We start from the raw sequence: 24516 nt of genomic DNA on the forward strand, positions 1-24516 counted from the left end.
AAAGCAAACCACAAATTTGATGAAATGGTAATGAGTGATCTGGAAAATGAGTAATTTTTAAATACTTCAAATTTCCTTTCAGAATATGTCCATCTGCCCATCTTCCCATCTAAAATCCCAGCACAAAAGCAGCAAATATAAAAGGGAAAACAAACTAGCTGCAATTGGTAACTCATGAGAAAATACACCTTGTGAGACTAGCAACAGAAATAACTTATTAATCAATGACTTCAACTTTTTTATCCTTTGCCTGTTTTTCACAAATTTACACATACGGTATGAAAAACAAGTCCTAGTCTAATTTTTAAGTGAAATGAGATGTATATACACCCATCATCTCTCCTAATAGTTTTGAAATTATTGGCCAGATTCAGGCAGACCTGCAGCGGACAGAAGCCTCAAAGGTAACAAAGGTCATGTCCTCAAAGCTGATGGACACAAATCCATAAGAAATGGGGCTCATTTGTTTCATAGCTTACAGAATTATTTGCTTAAGGATAAGATTTAATTGTTGAGATTCGGGCTCTTACCAAAATCAGAGGCCTGGGCTCTCAAACACAGATCCAATAGCAGCAGACTAGAGCCAAAACAGAGCATAAACTGGTTTTGGCATTATATAACCCTTGAATTTAAAAAAAAAAAAAAAAAAAGAAGCTGGCTTTGCTTTGTATGTGACATTCTATGTATTACTCACTATTGCCAACCTCAAGCTTTTGAAAACCATGAGTCAAGCCACAAAACATCATGAGATTAGCTGTAACATGAGTTACTGAAAAATAAATAAATACATTTGTGTGTTTTATTTGCCTTATAATGCAGGGTGAGTTCAGGTCATATTTTTGAAGCTTTCCTTCACAAACACCAAGGGTACAGACTCACTTTTTTTTTCCAAGTGGATTTCAGCAAAGAAACCATAAGACTTGGTAACACTAACATATTTAAAACATCACACGTAGTTATGCCGACTGCAGTGGACTCTCCAGAGTGGTGGTGAAAGCCAGTTGAGTGGCTACTGTGACCTAGCTGCAGTGAAGGTCCCAGCACATCCTGGGCTTACAGCAAACCTCAATAGCAAAAGGTCTGTGGGGAGCCAAGGACTATATGAAAACCTAGTGACTGGGTTATCCTGCCAACAAACAAGTACCCACAATTGGTTTCAACAGATGGATATGTTTGTGACACATATAATCATAAAGGTTGGAAAAGACTTTCAAGATCATCTGGCCCAACCATCCCCCTACCACCAATATTACCCACTAAACCATGGCCCTAAGCACCATATCCAACCTTTCCTTGAACACCCGCAGGGACAGTGACTCCACCACTTCCCTGGCCAACCCGTTCCAATGCCTGACTGCTCTTTCTGAGAAGAAATGTCTCCTAATTTCTAACCTAAACGTCCCCTGGTGCAACTTGAGGCCATTCCCTCTAGTCCTATCACTAGTTACTTGTGAGAAGAGGCCAACCCCCAGCTCCCCACAGCTTTCTCGCAGGTAGTTGCAGAGAGCAATAAGGTCTCCCCTGAGCCTCCTCTTCCCCAGACTAAACAACCCCCAGTTCCTTCGTCCACTCCTCACAGGACTTGTGTTCCAGGCCCTTCACCAGCTTCGTAGCCCTTCTCTGGATGTGTTTCAGGGCCTCGATGTCCTTCTTGTAGTGAGAGGCCCAAAACTGAGTAAATACAGGGGGACAATCATCCCCTGGTTCTGCTGGCTCTACTGTTCATCTCACCTCCCCACTAGCTGTGTGCTAGATGTTCAAAGAAACTGCATTAGGCCGAAGGAATGGAACCATGGGGCATGATGAGATGCATCCATGAGTCGTGAGGGAACTTGAGGATGTAGTTGCTAAGCTACTGCCCATCATATCTGAGAAGTCGTAGCAGTCCGGTGAAGTTCTTACTAACTGTAAGAGGGGAAATATAACCCCCATTTTTAAAAAGGGAAAAAAGACCCAGGGAACTATAGGCCAGTCAGTCTCACCTCTATGCCTGACAAGATCATGGAGTAGATTCTCCTGGAAACTATGCTAATGTACCTGGAAAATAAGGAGGTGATTGGTGACAGCCAACATGGCTTCTCTAAGGGCAGATCATGATTGACAAATCTGGTGGCCTTCTACAGCAGAGTTACAGCACTGGTGGATAAGGGAGGAGCAACTGAAGTCATCTACCTGGACTTGTGCAGAACATTTGACACTGTCCCCCATGATATGCTTGTCTCTAAATTGGAGAGACATGGATTTCACAGATGGTCCACTCAGTGGATAAGGAATTGGATGGATGGTCACACTCAAAGAGTTGCAGTCAATGGCTCAAAGTCCAGGAGGAGATCAGTGATAAGTGGTGTTCCGCAGGGACTGGTATTGGAACTGGAGCTTTTTAACATCTTTGTCGGTGACATGAACAGTGGGATTGAGTGCACCCACAGCAAGTTTGCCAATGATACCAAGATGTGTGGTACAGTCGACATGCTGGAGGGAAAGGATGCTATCCAGAGGGACCTAGACAGACTTGAGAGGTGGGCCTCTGTGAATCTCATGAAGTTCAGCAAGGCCACGTGCAAGATCCTGCCTCTGCACCAGGGCAATCCCAAGCATAAATACAGGCTGGGTGGAGAATGGATTGAGAGCAGCCCTGAGAAGAAGGACCTGGGTTGTTTGTTGATGAGAAGCTCAATGTGAGCTGGCAATGTGTGCTTGCATCCCAGAAAGCCAACCATATCATGGGCTGCATCAAAAGAAGCATGGCCAGCAGGTTGAGGGAGAAGAAAAGGCTCCTGGGAGAATTTATAGTGGTTTTCCAGTATCTACAGGGGGCCTACAAGAAAGCAGAAGAAGGATTATTTGTAAGGGAGTTACTCTTTGTCGTTTGTTAGTGATAGGACAAGGAGTAATGGTTTTAAACTAAAAGAGGGTAGATTTAGATTAGATATAAGGAAAAAATTCTTCACCATGAGGGTGGTGAGACACTGGAGCAGGTTGCCCAGAGGAGCTGTGGATGCCCCATCCTTTGAAGTGTTTAAGGCCAGGTTGGATGTAACCTGGTGTAGTGGGAGGTGTCCCTGCCCGTGGCAGGGGCATTGGAATTAGATGATCTTTAAGGTCTCTTCCAGCCCACACCGTTCTACGAATCTGTGATTCTAAATACCTAAATAGTGCTACACTACATTTTACACTATGAGTGCTTACTTTACAGTGACATAAGTCAAATCCTGCCTGCCAAAATTATGCTACTGAACTTTGACAGACGGCCTGGCACTCCCTCTTCCACAAGTCCTGTGTCCTCTCTACCATAACAGTAACCAAAAGGCATGCATTTGCTGTTTTGTATCAGGGGTGTGTACGTATCGGTGAAAGGAGTATATCAGCATGTCACATCCAGTAAAAGGCATTAACTTCACTGATCTGTATTTTGTTACGACAGTACATTGGAGCAGTCCCTGCGTATGACCTCACACACATGAACGCTCCCACCATACAGCCAGACACACTTCGTTTGCTCATGTGATATTCTATAACGGGACTGCCACACGGTGTATCCTGATACACTGTGTCTGAGTACTTCCAGGAAAGCCTACGAAACCAAAGAGATTTGTCAACATTGTTTTACACATTTTCCTCAGAGAGAAAATAAAAAGAAAGGGATAAAAGCAGAAGAAATCTATCTAACGTTTGTTTATATGGAAGTAGAATAAAGCCAGCAATGAGTATTTCTAGAAAGGTACCTGGTATCCACAGGTGACAGAACAGGCACATTCTCTCAGTTTAAAATAAAATAAAGTAAAATAAAACAAAACAAAACAAATTCCAAGGCACTTTAGCAGCCCCGTGTTACTATACCATACCACTCTTGTGTTATACAAACATATTCCCACAGTATCTCCACTAGTGAACTTGTGATATGCATCATATAATTGCAACACAAGGCAGCCTAGTAGCAAAGGGAAATTCAAATCAGGATCGAGCCTGGGGCACTGGCAGCACTGCCAGCAGGACTTCCAAAGGCACTGAGACCTCGCATTTTGGCACTATCTTTTTTTGCAGTGTTCCATTTCTACTCTTGATGCTTAACTTCAGTTATGCTGTGCTGAGTTGTTGGTATACCATAGCAATCCTGTATCAAGAGGACTGCAGAGGCTTTTCTTTTAAGCCAATGCAAGCTTCCTCAAAACAAACTCTGCTAAATTCAGCCAATTAAAAACACCAAATGTTTTTGTTCATTATTTGAAATTAAATTTTAGCTGGTCTAAGAAACTCTATCTGTCTCTGGTTCTTTATCTCCAAATCACTGGTGCTGTGTTGTAATTCTTATAGACACCACAGATAGCTTTTTACCAAACTCTGCTGCTGAAGAAATGACAAACCACTGTAGATTAATAACAGGAGTGTGTCATTGTTAACTGTAGTTGCAACACAGCGAATACTGGAAAAAAAATGTATTAAAATTGTATTTTGGAGATCAGTGCAGATAATAAAAGCTCTGTTTAATAAACTTCAGTTTCGTATTTTTGAGGTGTTTATCTGGACAAAAGGGGTGAGAAGCAAGGGAAGATTACCTTCAGGAAGATTTCTTACATGTCAGGGATGTTTTTCTGAAGCAAGTTCCTGACAATTATATGTTTTTGCATATAATGAAACTAACTAAAATTTGATTAAACATACAGAAGTTCATGTTAGTAACTTACAAGCAGTATATTGTAGTCATTTTACACTGGTGTTACTTACTGAACTGAGCTTTCATATTTGTATGACTGAGGTGTCATGTTCTCAAACAGGAACTTCAAATTTTCTTTTAGATTTTGCATTAGCACATGTAGAAGTGGCACTGTAGTGTAAAACCATATGGTTTAACAATCCATTTAGAGCAGAGTAGGGGAACAGTTCTCTGGGGCTTTGCAACAGCTACTTTCCTTGGTTCAAACCTTTTGATTTGCTTCAACGTTATGCATATGTTTTCATACAACCTAACTTCTTTCCATGTCCTCTTCAGAGAAATATTTTGAGGTCTACTGGTGATTTATAGTAACTTCTCAAAATAAATGCATTTGATTTCCTTGTTTGCCATTCTATTATACTGCTATGATGGACTCTCTATTATTCAGCTTCAACCAATTCTTTTTTATTTGCCCATTTCACTATCACAACACTGCTGGATAGACTTCCTGTGACTATATAAAACATATTTTCCCCCATTTATCACAGAAGTCTGAATTTAGCTGAATTAATATGGCTGATTTAGTCTTCCCTGAAGGAAATATATAATACTTTACAGAAATAGTGTGGCTTTTTATATAAAAATATAACTATAAATCACAGAAAACTAACTTGGATATCCTGCTTATCCATGAAAAACAACTAACTCAAAATAGGTTTACCCATATGCAAATACGCATGTGCATGGGCGTCTTTGTCTTTTCTCCCAACCGTTTCTGCATGAAAACAGTGTTCACGGAAGGCGCTGAAAGGACAGACTGGGAAACACAAATCCTGTTTTTATCTGCACATTTAACAGAACAGACTTCACAATTGTGGCTTAGTAAAATGAATTTGATGAACAAAAAGGCAGTCCCTCCTGTGTACCCTCTGTTTTCCTCAAGACCTCACCCAGACAGACAACGTCCAAGGGTAGCTGTTTGCAGGTTTGCATCCAGAGGCCAAAATAGGTTTACTGGCTATTCTGTTCCAATAACAATTTTTTATTGCAGTTGATGTAAGTTACTCTTTCAGGGGGGAACCAAGATCTTCATATTTCCTCCTCTTAAGCTTTTCCTCTGACATCTTGTTAATAAACAGCAATACTGACTCTCAGAGTGGTTAAAACTTGGCTTTCCATCTTGAGCCCAAACTCCTCCATCTTTGTTTTAAAAACATGTCAAGTTCTACTTCCCTTCAGTATGAGATACCAGCCTTTATCAGTCACTTGTCTGAAAACTGAAAAAAAACTACAGTTTTATCTCATGTTGCCCTTCACATATAAGAGACTTCCTGTCAACACCAACAGCACTTATGCATTATCTGTTTTCTAATCTCACCTTGAAAATATTCTTTGCTATAATGTGTCTGTGATCAAGCAAAATAAAACTAAACAAAATAAAACAAAAAAAAGCAAGAGAATTTCAGAGACAGGAAAGTAAAATGCCAGCAAACTGAATACAGAAAAATTTAAAATGCTAGCAAACTGAATACAGAAATGTTTAAAATATATAATTGCCATTTCTATTAAAAAAAAAAAAAAATGGATGGGCTTAGAAAACTATGGAAAAAGAGACAACACCCTGGAAAGACGGAAATAAGAACAGGGAAAGAGATAAGCAAAGAGGTAATGTAGACTAAAATTGAAAATTAGAATACATTCCTGGAACAGAATAGCCAGTCAGAAGCAGAGAGAAATTATTTCATATACTGTGAACTTCAAAAATCTTGAGTCAACTTTCTCTATCTCTTCTCTACCTTTCAGTCCCCATAAAAGAACCATAAAATTGTAACAGTTGGGCTATATCTCCTTTTGAAATCTTGAACCTTTGTGTTTCATGTCTTCCAGATTTCCTATACTATAATAAATGTTAAGAACTTAATTTATTCTTTTAGTGAAAAACAACATCACAGGATTCCAGGAGGGGATATTTTAACAAAGACATCGCAAACTCATGATGAAAATAATCACATTTGCTAGCAGAGGAGAATTAGAAAATTAGTCTGTCTCATGCTGATGCGTGAGGTAGTTGCTTGCTTCAGCTCATTCTCTCTAAAACAGCCTGACCTACTTATTCCTATTCTTTTTTTCCAGGCCTCACTAAGAAGACAGACTTCTTGGTATTACTATGAGGTTCACTGTGTGGTTAAAAACATGAAGAGTTATCTTTAAGTATAGAAAAAGCAAAATTTATTGTGTAAACATTTACACTGTGAGATAACTTTCTTCTGACTTCAACTGTTAAAGAGACTGGGGCGGAAATGTTTGGGGGCATGAGTCCAGGAAGCTGAGTGGAGTGGGAAGATAAAGAGTAGACCATAGTTGAATGGGGCAGAGGGAAAAGAGACAGGGAATATTTCCCTGGGTCCACGAAAAGGATCACACTGCTTCAGAAAGGGAATACATGACACAGTGCTCTGAGGTAAGCGGCGGGGTCAGAGCCAGTGACCCAGAAGTTCCTTCCTGTGTCCTTAATCAAGACAGTTTCTTAGAAATCCAGGAAGACAGAGCATTTCCTTGAGGACTTAGAGATGCAGGCAGGGCATCCCAGAGGCATGAGTATTTGCAGTATACAATCCTCCAAACTGTACAGCCTGCAACTGTGCTATAAGGTCTACAGGCTGCTGAGAGAAGTCTTCATTCATCTCCTCCTTATGTCCCAAGCTGAGATTCTCTGAATTCTTCTGAGGTTACACTGGATTCAGCTGCCTGAACACAGTGTCATTTTAGATGTCCAAGGGCATCCCTCTACCAATCCAGAAGATTACGTGTTTTGTGGCAGAGAAAGAGGATATCTTGTAGGTCCTATATCTCATCTGTCAGCACCATGGTAAGGTTCATGTGCTAGCATGTCTCATGATGTCCTCTGACACATTTATACTTCCCAATCTGGAGCTGGCTACAAAGCATACTGACATCTAGAAGGATCTGAAAACTTATAGAGTGATATATAATGTATACTAATATATAATATGCAATCTGTAACACATCAAAGAAATTATTTCTCATATTGTCAAAAATCTGAACACCGAGGACCTGCTTCTGTTGCCTAAATATGGTCTGTAGTGCCTATGACATTTGAGATGTCCTAGGATATCTAAGACATCCAGGTAGGAATACTAGATTTTACATAGGACCTGAAAGAAATCTATGACAACCTGGACTGGTAGTTGTGAGCCAGAAAGGATGCCTTAGAGTGATTCAAACCATACTACATATCTCTGAATGAGCAATGGACTATTTTTTTTTAACCATAGAAATGTGATACATGTTGGTTAACTTTAACATAAATAATGACCTCATCTATTCCCTTATTTCTACATGCTTGGTGTGATGGGGTGTGTGTTTTTTGATGGGGATTGGCAAGGATCTATGCTGGTAGTGACTAGGGGGTCTGCAATTGACTGACAACACCAGTGACAACACCAGCCTTCCCCAAACTACTGGATCACTCACATTTCCCAGTCAAAACAAGGTAGAAGAATTTGTGCATGTGTGGACATGGGAACAGTGTGTGGACAGAAATCCATATAACTTCCCTGCTTGTAAAATAAACAACACACCCCCAGTGTCTTTTAAGGACAGTGATGTTGAAATGCATGACAAAAAGTCTTCCAAACCTAAGATGGATTTTTTTCTATACACATCAAAGGAAACTCTTGTTAAGGGATATTTAACCAGAGGGTTATAAAAGATCCTAGAAAGTGAAGAAACAAAGAAGTTATAAGAATGTTTTGCCCTAAATTGAGTCAATGTTCTATGTCCTCATAAAATTAGCTTACTTGGTAACATGAAATCCCAGAAACCAATTCTTCGCTTTTTTATTCTTGTTTGGGATTTACATGTAGGGACACATTTTCACACACAAAAGATAAAAGAGTTTTCTTTGGGCAGATGGATTCCAAGAGCTATCACACCCCTTTAATCCCAGTTCACTGTGTTATATTTGTTTCATATAGAATATTATTCCTCCAATAAACGGGTCACTGGGAAAGAAAAAATAAAATAATAATAAAAATCACCATAGAATTGCACGTGCAAATGTACAGCATTCAGTTAAGCTTTGTCATATATTTCTGTCAACATTTATGAAATTCAGAAGTCTGGAGTGACAGAGACAGTAGCTAGCTTGGAATTTTTTTTTTTTAATTAATACCTCCGGTAATCTTTTTCTCATCTACTCTGTGAAATACAGGGGGGAGAGAGAAAGAGAGAGAGAGAGAGAGAGAGAGAGAGAGAGAGACTGTGCTGACAGCATCAGAAGGCTTTGTCAGAGAGTCAAGAGAGATGAACCTACAGTTAAGATACTTGGGAGCAAGCCTGATGATTTTCCAGGGCAGATGGTTGACTGCAAGTTCATATCATCCCTGTCAGAACTTGACATGAGGTTTAAAGTACAGAATGGCTGAGTTATCTAACAGAAAGGTTTTAGTGAACCTTGAAGCAGGAAAGGCAAATAATTACAGTAAAAAGGTATCCAGTACAGTATGAAATACCTACAAGACTTCATGTGTCTCAGCTATGGAGAGATTCCCCTTTTCTTTAACAAGGCAATTAAGGCACTGCACAGTCATTGTGCCATGAGGAGTTGTGTAGGTATTGAGCACTGCAGAAGTCAACACATGAAATCATTAGAGAAATGCTTTCTTATGAAAATTCCATTCTCCCTCTCTTCTCTAAACAAAGCTGAGAAATGTCCAGCTCCAGCCACTGCCCTACATATACCCAGTCTCTCTGCCTGGGTAAATTGTTTAAAGTGTCCTACATAGGGGATGTGAAAATTTGCTATGAATCAGACCCTTAAAATCTGACAGTAAATCCCATGCTGAAATCCTAGAGAGAGAGTGGAAAAGATTTCTGGAGAATAACTGGAAATCTGCCAAGAATTTTTAAGAACTTGAACGTCTTGGGAGAACATATAAAAACAACCTCATGATTCAGCTAACCAAGGTACTGAAATGAGTTCCCAAAGGCAGGGATCAGCACTTTGAATGTATGTGGGTGCTCCTTTTAATTCCTTTGTTTCGTTTTCCTTCTGTCCTTTTCCCAGTTCCTTCCTCCTTTGAACTTAGGAAGGTAGGCTTTAAAAGTTACTTTTTCTTCTCACCCAGCCAGCAGGGAAGGGTCATAAGTAGGGCAGCCAGTTCCTTCTTTGAAAGCTGCATGACTGTTCTACTTTAGATACACATCCTCCTGCCTAAGCCCCAGCACAGTGTGAGCCCTATCACAAATTTATAAGCTCCAGTTCTGTCCTGTACACTATCTAGTCCAGACATGTAACAGTCATCTTAATTATAACTCAAATGCAGAAAGCATGCTATCATCATCTTTCATGATTAAAACAGGGCAAAGCATCCATAGCAATGTCTTATAAGATGATATTTAATCTCCAGCACACAAAAGACCACTATTGCACTACTTAAAAATGCTCATACGCTCTGTCTGTTCTGGAATAGGGATCTCTCCATTTCGAAGAAGCCTGTCTGAAGCCTGACCTCCATGAATAATGAACTCTTTAAGAACTTCAAGAAGAATCCTCAAAGAGATCAATCAAGTCAGACCAAAGGGAATGACAAGAATACAAGATTAAAGAAAAGTCTCTGATATACTCTTGACAAAGTTGATTTGAGCACCTAGAAGTTTAACAGATTTAACTAACAGTGGCTAAAGCTAACTCAGGCTTCAGAGCTCACATGATCCTTGTATTATACATACATGTGAGCAGTCTCAGTTCATCTGGACTTTCTAAAGTATGCTGTTTTTGGCTGTTAGTTAGGAAAGCATAGCCATTAAAACCGTATTGGTTCTCAGAGTTATAAGGGAAATAACATGTTTTAATCAACAAAGAGAGTGCTGCTAGGAACAAGAAAGCATCAGTCATTGGCTATATCTGACTAGCAACTGAATTCACACAACATGATCTCGTAATCGACTGAAGCACTCACTGTTGACATCTCTACCCTGTATGTAGTTCCCAGGTTTTGCTTCAGACTTAATCTGATCTCATGAACCAAGTGACTCTTCGTTATACATGGTACAACTCTGCCAAAATGACTAGTCCTTGGTTTAATACCATTTGGTTGTAGTGTATCTGATAAGCATTTGGAGCAAGGCTTCAGTTTGTCTTCTTAAAAACATTCGGTTCAAACATAATAAAATTAAAAGATTTCAGAAGAGCCACATAATTACAAGTTTCTCCTTTTACAGGTGATAACAAGAAAATATAGAAATCACCATGTCAACCTGTGCATGTTTGATATTGGGGCATTTTAACAAGGGGAATAGAACATCAGCGCAAAAGACAATGTTACATCATCAGGAATGGCAACATATTCCACCAGTTTTGATATAGAAAGTGAAAGATGTATAATAAGACAAGAAATTCTGTTTAGGAATAATACAGGACAACAATAAGAATCCTTTAAAGTCTGACTGCACTTCAAAAGAAAACTTGACCAAGGCTGACACTGAATGAATGAAGAGGTCCCAGCTCTTCACTGGATAGAGTGATTCCAGTAGGATGGAGAAGCCTCAGCTGTCATGAAGAAGCCAGTAGACAACCCCTTTATTATTAAATAAATCAGAAAAGAAAAAAAAAAAAAAAGTTTGTTCCTAAAAAATATATATATATATTTTTTCCCTGAGGCAATTTATCTCAGGTATGGCAAGCAATTAAATAATCCAAAATTCTGAGTAAGAAGGAAAGCCCAGCATCTGGAAATCCCACTGTTTTATTACTGTTCCAAGGAATGAGGGAATATAGTCAAAAGACTTAAGATAACGACATCATCCATATACACTTGTAAGCCCTCTTATGATCAGCAAGAAGTATATTCCTAGGCCTTGCATCACAAATCTCTAGTTCATTTATAACTTGTGTCTAATGCTTAAACTCTGGCTCTCCAAAAATACTGAGCCAGCCGTCAAGAACAGAATTTAGCGTTGTGCCAGAAATAAAGAAAAAATATCCATGACTCAATGTCCCCAGACAAAGCAATTTTGAGTAACGCTGACATTACACCCCAGGAACCAACTGTAAACAAAACGTTCCACCAGCCATGTGATGGGCTTAGTATACAGCTAGGTGTAAAGTGAGGACATACCATAAGGCATGTGAAAAATAAGCCTCCCCACTAGACATAACAGCTCCACAGAACTAACCAAGAAAGGGCTATGCACCAATTCTACTAATTTCAGGATCAGAAAACAAAGGTCTTAAAACTACACTATTGTTACCATCCAGAGCACATTTCGTCAAAAAGAACTGGCCTTCTGTTAGTGGAAAGACAAATAAACTTCAGATTGGTCATGAATAATTCTACGATCAAATTTCTGCTTTATAAACAAAATGGTTAATTTCAGTTGCATCTTTCCTCATTTGAGAAGAAAAACACTTCACCCAAGAAGAATGCATGAAGGAGCACATATTTAACATCTTTTACACATACAAATAACCCCACAAGGGAAAATTGGACCATTCACAGACTTTAAATAATGCACAAATTAAAACACTTAACTGATCAAGGTTTCAGTTTGCTGAACTAGACTTCTCAACCAGCAGAAAATGAGGCTGAAGTAAAAACAAGAAGTTTCTCTTATCTGTACCATGAAGTGTCAGATTTTACTTTTATTTTTTTATGTATAGAAGGGCTGCATTTCATAAGCCCAGCATCAAATGTTGGTGTTTAAAAAACAAAAACAAAAACAAAAAAACAGCCAGTCTCATACTTTTCTCTTTTATACTTGCATACAGAATTGAATACAAAAAAGTTTTACTGCCACCTGCAATCATTAAGATTGGCACAGAAGAACATTTATTACAAGAACAGAATTTAGCATTGAACTTTCATGTGAACAAACCTACTGAACTCCAAGCCTCACCATAAAAAAAAAATAACACTATTCTGCAATATCCAGTGCCTACATTTCGTACTTTCATAGTCTCCTCTGAGTACCTTTTCAATTGTTGATTCAAAGAGGAAAAAAAAAAAAAAAAAAGAGACGCATAGGCAGAATGTTCTTTCTTTCGCCTCTATTGATGTGAATTTTTGACTACTTTTAGTGTGCTCAACTGAAGTCTTCTTCACTGACTTACTAGGCAAAAGGCTCTTCCCTGGAAGTTCTCTATAGGCAGGATTCTCACTGACACCAGCAGGAGTTCCTTGTGTGACACTATTTACATTTTCAACCCTATCAGGAATTCTTGAAGAGACAGCAGAAAATAGACCATGTTACCGTGCTGGTACTGTACCTATCCAGAAATGATTTCAAAGCTAGTTGCTTGTCAATTTAGTTCTGGTGAAGAAATACCAACAATAGTATTTCCAGTACCTTAAAGCAACACATAAATTCATATATTGGGATCTCAAAATTAGTTCTATTAATAGACACTGCTATTGCATGATCACTGAAACTAGCTTTCCAGTTTTGGATATGTGTAAAAAGGCAAGTTATTCCCTTATTCTACTGAAGTACTCATATCAATAATGAAAATCTTCTGTAATTCATCCACCCTTCAGTGACAAATAGATCAGTGGGGTCTGATAACTGTGACAGGCAACAGACACCATCTCCACAAATGCCCGTGGAAAGCTACAGATTGTGACTTCAGTAAGACCTTTATCAATCTTCTACTAAACCACTGTATTCCACAGAGAATACAGCCTAGATGAAATTACTCTGAGAAGGGTGCACAGTTAGCTGGAAGATGTATTTAAAATGTGGTTATCAGCATTCACAGTAAAATAGGAAATATTTTTTAAACATAGCGTACTGAAGTCCTTAGTATTATAAAGTTTCATTAAGGCCTTGGACAATGGAAGAATATATTTGTGACCTGGAATGAAAAAGCTCTTCACCCATTGGAGCAATACTCTGAAATACAGACAGATCAGCAAAGAGTGGTGCAAACTCCTGCACTTAAAGCAGCATTAACAACTCTATAAATGTAATACAAGGAAAACCCAGCAAATCAGAGACTTTGCAGAAAAGGATCTGGGGAGATTCCGAACTACATATGAGTCAGCAAAGTCAGGCTGTTTCAAAAATACCATACACTGATAAAGATGTAAAAATAGGAGCATTTTAAGAAAGGCAGCCTTAGGAACACTCTCACTTTTCCTAGCCCCAGAGCTGGTCACTGTGTCAGCTGTAGGAGCACTGTTCCAGCAGGATGACAGCCTCTGAAGGAGTGTCCAGCAGAGAAGGACCTGGACTGTATAGAAAGAATTGGACTATTTAGTCTACATAAGAGGGCTCTCTAGAGGAACATCATGACTGTTTTTAATTATGGCAAAGTGTCACACAGAAGAATCAACTGTTCTCTTTACTCACCAGAAGTAGGACAAAACAATAGGTTTAAATGCAGCTGGGGAAATGCATAATAAACATCAGGAAAATGTTTCTAAGGAGTGGGTTTTTTCACTTTTATGTTATGTTTTAAATAAGGTTAGAGAAATAAGAGTGAGAATGCTATAACATCATTCCTTAGGGTATGGGATAAACAGAAAGATCTCAGTCTTTTTTTGATGTTATTTCTCTGAGTCTATGAGAACAGAATTTCCTCTGCATCTTTTGTCAGAAGAGTTGTAGAAGAGCTCCTCTACTAATCTTAGAAAAAGCTATGATAAAAACTTGCAGACAGGAAGTTTCTCCTGAGTCTTTGACAGACTGCGTGTGCATGCATGTGTGTGTGTGCACATAAGTGTGCACTCACATATGTAACTTTCTGCATAAGCATGTATGCACATTCGCATGTGTGTACATGTACAAGTCTGTGTTTATACATATTCTTCAGTGAATATGATGCTCTTAACTATGTGAAATTTAGTTTAAAAAAATATATATATTTCCCTCCATTGAGCCTCAGTAGTGTAAAAGGTTGGAGCACGTAGCACGTAGTACATAGGGTAACTGCTGTTCAGGGATGCTTTAGTACTGGTATTCTTGCCCAGGATTTTCTGGTTGAGAGGCTCTTTTTTTTTTTTTTTTTTTTTTTTTTTTTTAAGGGCAGTAGTCATTGTTCTCTTATTTTTGTCTTATTTACATCTACATGCAATACTGACTTGAGCAAAATGACAGCAGTATAAAACTGGCTTGAGGAGAGAAACAGATCTTTGTATGATTATAGTAATATATGGAGCGCTATTGATCTGAAGATTTGTTCCACACGGATGAGTAAGAGTATTCAGCAAGCATGTTTAATGAGACTTGCACATAACAGCCTAATGATGGAACAAGAATATAAAACAAAATAAACATCCAAGCAATGCAGACTATATCTAAACCTGGTGAATGAAGGAGACAATTATCCCCAGCATTCAGACCAAATGGTTTTCATTTACACTTGGCAGCTCCTTTTCTCCATTTTGGAACATCTAGGCGAAGGTTTCCTCAGTATTGCATTCCCACTCAATAGTTTCAGTGCTCTGGGTGGCTGTCCTATGAAAAGCTAATCAACTATGCGCATTTCACTTAATCATAACAATACATCACCTCTGTTCATGACCACACAGCCCAAAGAGTGGCAGCACACAAGAAATCTGAGAGCCCACTGAAGTTAGAAAGGAAGACATGAAGGAAGTTAGGTAATTTTGTTATAAGAACAAAGTTACTTAATTAAATCCCTTTAAAAGCTTATGAGACGGTCTGAAGAGGCCAGAAAGTAAAGTTTTCCCCAAATGGAACATAGCAGAGGCCAACCGTATTACTCGCAGGAAGGAGGGAATGGGAATTTACCCTAAAAAGATTTGGCTGCTTCCAACAATGAAGAAAATAATTTGTAATATTAAAAAATCATAGTGATGTTTTCTTTTTGTAAAGGCCCCCACTCAGTGGAATCGTGGCATGCCTTCATTGTTTCTTCTACAAAGTTACAACCTGAGGGATGGAGGGAGGAGAAGGAAAATCCCAGCTTACACAGGGTCATTAGAAACTTTAGATTCTGTCAGCCAAAAGTCTCTGAAGAATTTTTTCTGCATTAAATGTCCTTGAGGCTCTCACAGTTCCTAGTATCAACTCCTTCCTAGGCTGCACATGTGCCTCTCCTAGAGAGTGAGTGAATATGTTCCATTCCCTCAGAGCTCCCCAGACTCACTGGACTGCACATGTGCAACGTAAATGAATACTCTCCAGCCCAAGGCTGCTGTGGCTGGCAAACCAAGGATTTTGCTGTAATGGCTGGAACTGTGACCAAGAACCTGTCTCTCCCCACCCCCCTCTCAGCAATCCCCCTGCTAGCAGCATGTGGCAGGAAACCATCTCATTCTAATGCAGAAAGGAAAGGAGGAAAAATTGAATAGTAAAACCAACGGAGTGGAGCACAAGAAAAAGAGGCATACAGATATGTCCAGGCAAATGTATTAGGAAATGGGAGAATGCTGGGGAGCAAAAGATGGAGAAAATCACTCTCATGAGGTAGGAGAGCTTGAGGCTAGAGAAGATGCCTGGCAAGGAAATGAGGACATGACAGAAACAGATTAGAAGAGAAAGAGAAAAAAAGGATCAAGTTGCTGAAAAGGAATTGAGCTCCAGAGCTAGAAGCGAAGCCCAGCCTCCAACTTTGTATGACCATTACAAATGCTAATATCAAGATATCTCATGTTTATCTGATAACCATTCTCACAGGACAACAACCTATAAACAAGTATTCCATTAACTCAAACAGCAGAAATCTGAGCAGTTCACCTAAACCATTATGATTAACCACTCCAGAAGACCATTGGTCTCGTTTTCAAAACAAGGAGAAATAACACATAAACACAAAGAATACTCAATGACTACTGTAGAATTTGCAAAGTCAAAGAGTTAGGAAAAAGGATATGCTAGAATAAAGGTTAGATATAACCTATCTTGTATAAGCACTTAATGTAGATGCATTAGGAGATAGATCTATAAAGTCTGCAGATGGCCCTTGTCTTTATCATGAATCTGTATGCATCAAATCTGAACTAACATGGTAGTTTTTATTTTATTTTATTTTATTTTATTTTATTTTATTTTATTTTATTTTATTTTATTTATTTTATTTTATTTTATTTTATCTGGATTACTCTTCTCCTGTACTTCTGTTCTTTCTTTTCTGCAGTCTATATTCTTGCAGCAAGTGAAGAGAAGGAGAGGCAGAATTTTAAGAACAAATACCTTCTCTTATAATAGTCCATATTAACTCCCAGAAAATAGTGTGTGCCTGTGCTTGTACTGCTGGACAAACAAAATAAGCCAGTTTCTGTTCTTTGGCTGAGACCAAGTGACAGCACAGTCCAGATCTACAGTGCTAACATCTCCTCCTCACCCCAAAACAGGCTGACTACATCTAAATTAGCTCTTTGGAACCAGCCTGGGTCCCCAGTTTGTGTCCAGATATTGACTGGGCAGATATTCTTCAGCTTGAATAAAAAAAAATAATAAAAAAAAGAGGGGGTAATAATTACACAGAATGGAGAACTTTAAACTCATGTTTAATTCCATATACCTTCCCTGCTTTTTTAGCAGAAAAAGAGTAGTCAGAAAATTTAGAATTGCTTGCAAGAAATTTATGTTATGTAAATAAAAAACATCATCAGGTATACATAGGGCATCTTCAGATCAGTTTTTTCCAAATAAATGTACTTGAATTTAAAACTCCAGTGATATGCTTTTAGTATCATTTGTCCATGTGGTGTTTAATTCACATAGGGACACCAAACCATGCATAGAAAGTTGGTTTACAAATCCAGAAAGAGAGAAAATATATCTGAAGAAACAAAACAAAGGAAGTAACTGTAGGACTGTAAATCTAAGCTCTCTTATGAAATAGCGTTCAGGGTTTATGTGATAGCATTGAACAAAATGCATACGTTATGCGCATGTATCACTAATTCCTGAAATAATATGTGCAGTGTGACATATCATTCTGCAGAAAAGCAAATGGCAGGTAGTTTTTACAATGGTAAGATGAATTCACAGTATGGGATGTGTTGATTGCTCATGTCAGTCCCTTTGAAATTTTAAAGCAGTAGTAATGAGAGCTATAAATCTCTCCTAAGTATAATTAGATTACTATTTATACCTATTGTTGTTAAAACCAGCCTAAGAAATTACTTTTAGGGCACTATTACTGAAGAAATAATCTCTTTAAAACAATAATCACTAAGTTAAGTACAATTCATATACCCACTTTCTATAATGAGAATGTCTAATGTGAGTATTTAAGAATAATGAGTCTTTTCTTATTAAAAAGTTTGACAGTAGTATTTTCAGACTTTAAAGGTTTTTTGTTGTTGTTGTTGTTATTTGTTTGCTTTCCAATGCTGTAATGCACTGAGATACAGTGCCATCTCTCCCCAGAAGGTACCCGGTGAGGAGTACAAGTTTTGTATTACTGAAAGCACAGGTTGTGACTATGGTAGGGCCCTGTAGGGAGTATTATAACAGTGAGACAATTATGATCAACTGACAAGAACTAGAGTTATCTCAATAGACTTTTTATCTTTTAGGAACATATTAGGAATTCCAAAAGATGATAAATTTGTATTATCTGTTCCAGTAGTTCACTCTTGCTGATTTATGTTTTATTTCCCATGGGATCTGTCTTGACTGTTTTTTTGTTTTGTTTTGTTTTACAGGAGACAAAAGTCATAGTAACATGCAGTCAGTAAAACTTGAAAGTGTCTAATATCACCTTCTGATTAAACAAATCTCAATAAAGACACACATATATATAATTCTAATGAGAGAGACAGAGAGACAGACAGAGAGACAGAGATCCTTAATTTCTATGTAAAAACATGTAGTATTTTTTCTTTGTCAGATTGTCCTGAGATGTAAGTGTTCATGGCCGGCTACATCACTGTCAAGCTCTGCAGGCTTTGGTCAGAAAACACTGATGCCCCTTAAAGCTCACTGATATTCTGCAGTGAGTACCTTCATTAAACACCAGCAATTGCATGAAGAACACTGACAACAGAAGCTGCTTTCAAACCTATGGCTGGAATAGCCCAGGCAGACAAAAGAACACTGCATTACAGTACTAAGATACAGACTGCATTAGTATATATCTTATGTTACAGGATCTAGAAACAAAAGAGACTGTGCCTCCCTTGGTGCATATAAACCTCGGTAGACTTTGTTTCCCATTTTACTTGTGAAGGTTTATAATCTTGTAGGTTGCTTCATGCAAAACAGATTTCTGAACTCAGCAGCCCTCAGAGAGGCTTTGCCCATGACCTCCTTATGTGAAGTCAGGGGCAAAACTGCCCCCAAGGTCTCAGAGCATTGTAAAATTAGCTCCCATATGGAACATCCTCCCTCTCTCTCAAGGAGTCACTTCGTTTCTCCATTAATATTTTATTATATGGATCTCAGAAATGGAAAAAACATATGTTTGGAATGATATGCAGCAATAAGAACAGAACTCCAATTTTATGTAGTTTTCCATTGCATGATCCAGCTCATGTATTTAAAACAGTTTTATTCTCTTCCAGTTTTATTTTTCTATTAAAATCTTCATCAGAAGATTTTTTCTAATAGATGTATTTTAATTGTTAAGAGGCCTCTATTTAATTCTCTGTATATTGCAAAACAACTAGTCAAGTTTAACTTAACTTAAGAGTTTAAACATAATTACTCAGGTAATGTTATTCTCCCATAAGGCATAATCTAGTTTTCCTGTGCTATTATGCTTTCTATTAACTCAGAAATAGTCATAAAGTAATGTAAGCACATTGAGATTTTGATTTTGTTTACTTTGTTACGTATTTGTGATATTTAATGGAATGTGGCATTTCATCAATTTTTCTCAATTATAGGTTCCAATTAAACAGCTAGATCACCTATTCACTGTTTAGGATTTTTAAGGGGTAATAGGGAGTGAGTGGGTCCCTCACAGCATTAGTCTTGTTCTACATAATTGCTAATATGACTAAGCACTCTGCTTCTGCTCTCATGGATAATAGTGCTGCTGACTTCAGCGTCACAAGAACAGGTTTCACTTAACAGGCCCAAACACAAGTTCTGCTTAAGCATATAAGTAGACTTATTTAAGTCAATTACATATAAATATTGAGCACAACTGTCATGCACATTTTAACAGAACTCTACCTCCCCTAGGTGCAAAGACCCCTCTAAACCACATTCATTAAAATAATCTACATAAAGTGCTTTGTATTTGCTTCTCTCTGTTTGCTAGAGACACCATGAATGGTACACAGGGCGGAGCATTACCAGACCTGAGCCCGTTATACACAGACCACACAGTGCTCCAAGTACTTAAAGGCCAGGAGTCAGGAGAGGAAGGACCAGTACAATCTTAAGATATTTCCTATTTCAGATTTGCTTTGACTCAGCTGCATACATCTGTTTGGCCACTGGTTATTTGTTGCCAGCTACCAGTAAACAACTATGCCCAAAGGGAAATTTATTCTAGTTAAAGATTGGCGTATGTCCTCATCAGCCAGGTTTTACAGCTCTTAAGCACAGCAAGAGAAACATTTATACTGAACTTGTTGCATAGGGACTTCAGACAGCAGGACAGTTAGTTCTTGCATAAGCATTATATTTAGCTGGAGACAGCAGAGGCACATTAAGAGGGAAGAAGGAACCTCTCAAAATAAAATGTCTAGAAAATAAGATGAAAACATTGAAATGCTACACTCACAATTTAAAATCATTCATTCTTTTTCTGAAAATGTTCCCAAGGCTACAAAATGTTTTATGTGTCCTTTGAGTTTTGAACACCCTAAGTACAGTAGCATATGCCTGTACTGTTTAAACAAATCCTCCAAAGATTGGAATTGCCTTTTTTTTTTTCTTTTCTTCCTGTGTATGTGTATGTATAGAAGGGAATATTATTTATGACCATCTAAAGTCTGGCACAGCATTTTTGAATCAATGCCATTCAACACATCAATGTTACAGTTGTTCTATATTAAACTAATTGTTTTAACAACACTGGAAAGTTTGTTCTTAACTAACCTTTATATTTACATGTTCTACAGTTATAGTCTGCTGGGTAATGAGGTCCTACAGATGAATGTTTCAGCAGCACCTTTTACACTAATATTAAATATAATAATAATAATAAGAAAAAAAATCACCACAAATATATACCAATTCAGGGACCTCCCAGTATTATTAAAGTGTCCAGGAAGTCTCAGTCTAGCTAAACTGATGTAGGATTTGAAGTGGTAAAACTAAGGAATGTAACTTCTCTAAAGAGAAACACTGTAGGAGATAGTAGAGAAGAAAGATTTCATAGAATTCAGAAATGAGTTGGCCAAAAATATTAAATATTAAAGTAGCTAAATAAAACGTAATATTTAAGCCACCACAAACTCAGACAATGAGTTTATGTGGTGTTTCTATTCTGGAAGGCTAGTTTTTGAAATGAGGTGTCCTTGTGTCTGCACTTGCTTGTATCTCCTCAGCATCGCATTACATCATACCCAGTGACAATTTCTGGTGCTGATAGTTGAAAATAAACTCAGAAAAAATGAAAAAAAAAAACTAATTAAAGACACCAGCTGATTAGAGTTTCACTTCTGAAAGGGAGAGCCATTTTTTCAGCAAAGTCATATTCCTCAGATCTTTTTTAAGAACATTGCTACGGCCATGGGAAAGCTTATCACGGCTTTATAGGGAGATAGCTGGACCTGATGAAGGTGGATAAAGGGCTGGATACCTCCCCTCTCTCAGAATCAAAGAAGTTCATTCTCCCACTGCTAGTGTCAAGCAGATGGGACAGCAACTAAACAGCAAAGTCACTCCTACCCAGAGCCTTGCAGATATTTGGGGTCATACAGAGAGCAGAAGGGTTACGTTTCAAGGTGCGTTTTCTGCATTTACTTATTACTGTTACCTAAGTCTGTAGGACTTACCGCAAACCGAACAAGCAGCCAAACTGCCAGAAGTGTTTGGCCATGACTAAAACTGCTGATCTGTGTTGGATAATCCTCATTCTTGCCCAATTGCAACCAGTCTCAAAGCTTCCTATAGATGGGAAAAAAAATCAACAGATCTAGCGAGTTCTTGTATGTAGAATGCTCACACAGCACTGAAGTACATTATTAATATCCCAGTGTTGTACTCCTAAGAAAGCTGCGTTGCCAGGTATAAGATGTATAACCTTGTGATTTATTTTATACACTTATTGGCACGTATGGATATGTACATATCTATGCGTTTCTGTGCACTTATTTCATTTTCTCATTTTAAAACAAAAACAAACAACAAAAAAATGGAAACATTTCCACATTATCATATTTTTCATCTAAGTTTTATCTCCAAATAGGCAAGTATTCTGACCACTCACTAGGTTGATATTGCTGACTTTGATACATACATGATAAATTGTAGCGGCAAGAAACAATAATATTAGGAGACTTCAAAAATGCATGTGTACATGGACAAAAAGTCACATCAGGGCCTGGTGCTCAGACCAAATTTTTAAACACTGCTAATGACACGTTCATGGATCTGCTGTAATGAGGAAACCAACAAGAGGCAATCAACAAGAGGAAACCCTTGAACCTGAGCAGCGCTTCAGGCACTTCTGAAACTATTACTCATCAAAGTAAAGTTTGTGGTTAAAACCAATTGTCAATGGGTTTTGAGCATCATTCCTCACAGAAATCTGAATACTGAGGCCAAAATCCTAGATCTATCTTCTCAAAACCGTCAGAGTTGAAATTTAATCTACAAATCAATAATTTCTACAAAGGTTGAGCTGAGTGTTTCACAGTGGGATTAAAGCCCTCATAAAAACAGGCTCAAACTGCTATCACAGAAAATATCTGAATTCTACTGCAAGATCTAATCACAGTCCATCTCTAATTAAATAAATAAATAAATAAATAAAAAGTGATACAGGAAGTACAAAATGGGACCACGTCCTATTGTTTCCACATGGAGGTTTCACTCTGGTGGGTTAATGATTTTAAACTAACACACCTCACCAAGGTTTGAAAGTAATAATTTATATGCATGTGTTTATGAAATGACAACAGTGATCTCAATTGTCTCTGTACTTCTCACTATTTTACTTCCAAGTCACATATATTTTTAATTGCCTAGCTTCTTTGTGTTATTTTTTACTATTCTTAGCCTAGAAAGTGTTATTGGATAAGCTTTATCACATTAATTGTTCTAATTTAGTATTGTGCTTTTTAGTAGAAAATCTAATTTGAAATGGCAAAGGGTTAATTATGAAATTTTCCAAGTGAACTTCCCAATGAAAGAAAAAGATATAGGCTAAAATCAGTAAAAGGCTAATTTTAGAATCTAATTTCTACTTCTTATCTTTCTTTATCGGGTACTCTTCTATTAACCCTACATATGGAGGAACATCTCTAAAATAAACATGCTTTTAATGTTCTGAATGCCATTCCAAATACAAGCAAAATGGAGCATTTGTTAAACAAGAACCCTAAGTAAGCTTTTATTTAATTCTATATATTTATACAGCTGATTAAACATGAGTATCTAAACACTTGCATGTGCTATTTTAATTATAAATAGATGTAATTGCATGTAACAAGTTCAATTCTCTCTTTTATAAAATCAGGCTTCTGAACTCTTCAGTTTTAATGTGGCTATTTGTTTAATAATATCAGTTTCATGGATTATAATACTTTTGAAGATTTTATATTAGTATTTGGAACAGGATAGTTTTAGACAAACCAACATTATACAAGACAGCAAGCAAATCTCTGTTCCCGACAAAGATGGATACAGGCACAAGCACAGATCCTTGCTGGGAAATAAGGCCCAAACAAGAGTCTTTGCATTTGAAATTTGAACCCAAGACCTTACATTTTAGGAACGTGCAGACACAGTGTCAGCTGGCGAGATTTGTTTTGATGAAAACTTTGCATTTAAAGAGGAGACTGTTTCAAAGATGGATCTTCGGCTTCCAAAAGAACAAAAATCCTATTCCTGCACTGACATGCCTAGTGGCTGCTGAGGTTTAAGCAGAAGACCCTCCCCTGCAACTGACCCTTGCAGAGGTATTTACCAAAACTTCAACAGCACACAAAGCAAAAAGCACATAAGAGATTATTTCAGCTAGTCTGCCTCTTTTCTCCCTAGTTCATCATATCTGGCAATTGGTCATTGGTTGCTATCTCAGCTGGCCTATTTTGTTTGTTCAGACTGAAAAAGGAAAAGCCCATCTTCTCAGGAGATTGCCAGTGCAATGTAACAATCTGCAGTGCTGACTTCTCATGAGATTTTCTAATTATAGCCAGATATTATGTCCCAGAAAGAAACACTAGCTTTCAAGGGCAGTAAATCTGTACAACAGGCCAGTACTCCTGCATTTATATGTCTAGTCTCACATACATCTGTAGACAATTAATTTGGTCAGCCATATCAACCTTACTCTTAAAGGGGCCAGTGGGCCTCAGTACACAGGAATAAGACACGAGGGAACTAGCTTCATTTTCAACTTTGTCCATTCAACATATGAATTTGAGCAAATCAGTTTGAACAAATCAGCAATCTGTTCAATTCTCAGTGTGTTCCAATCCTACAACATGAAAATGGCATAACTTTCTGATATTTCTAAGGCACCCTCAGTTACTTGAATAAAAAGAGGCAGACATTAAAATTTGTTTTCAAATAAATTTCAAATAACTCTCAGGAGAATCTTCCAAAATCCACTGCATGACAATAGAAGTTGTACACTGAAATCATTCAGGCTTCTTTGCTGAAGTCAAAAAGTCACTTTTCCTGCCCACTGTGTTACCTATGCACATGTTTCTGATAAATTTCTCAAACCTCTGCAGTTTGATGGCAAGATTTCCTCACAAAACTCTCAAAAAGGCCATTTGTGCTCTGTGGCTATTAAA

The 24516-nt window shown here is 37.9% G+C and overlaps 1 long non-coding RNA gene across 1 annotated transcript in view; it reads right to left on the minus strand.

The window, feature by feature from the left end:
• Positions 1-24516, minus strand: part of LOC125184244 (uncharacterized) — a 29852-nt gene that overhangs the window by 932 nt on the left and 4404 nt on the right. The window contains exon 3 of the long non-coding RNA XR_007167932.2: positions 21547-21658. This is a non-coding gene — a long non-coding RNA (uncharacterized lncRNA). The remainder of the gene's footprint in view (positions 1-21546; positions 21659-24516) is intronic.

Source organism: Anser cygnoides, chromosome 2 (assembly GCF_040182565.1).
Source record: "Anser cygnoides isolate HZ-2024a breed goose chromosome 2, Taihu_goose_T2T_genome, whole genome shotgun sequence".
Taxonomy (NCBI): domain Eukaryota; kingdom Metazoa; phylum Chordata; class Aves; order Anseriformes; family Anatidae; genus Anser; species Anser cygnoides.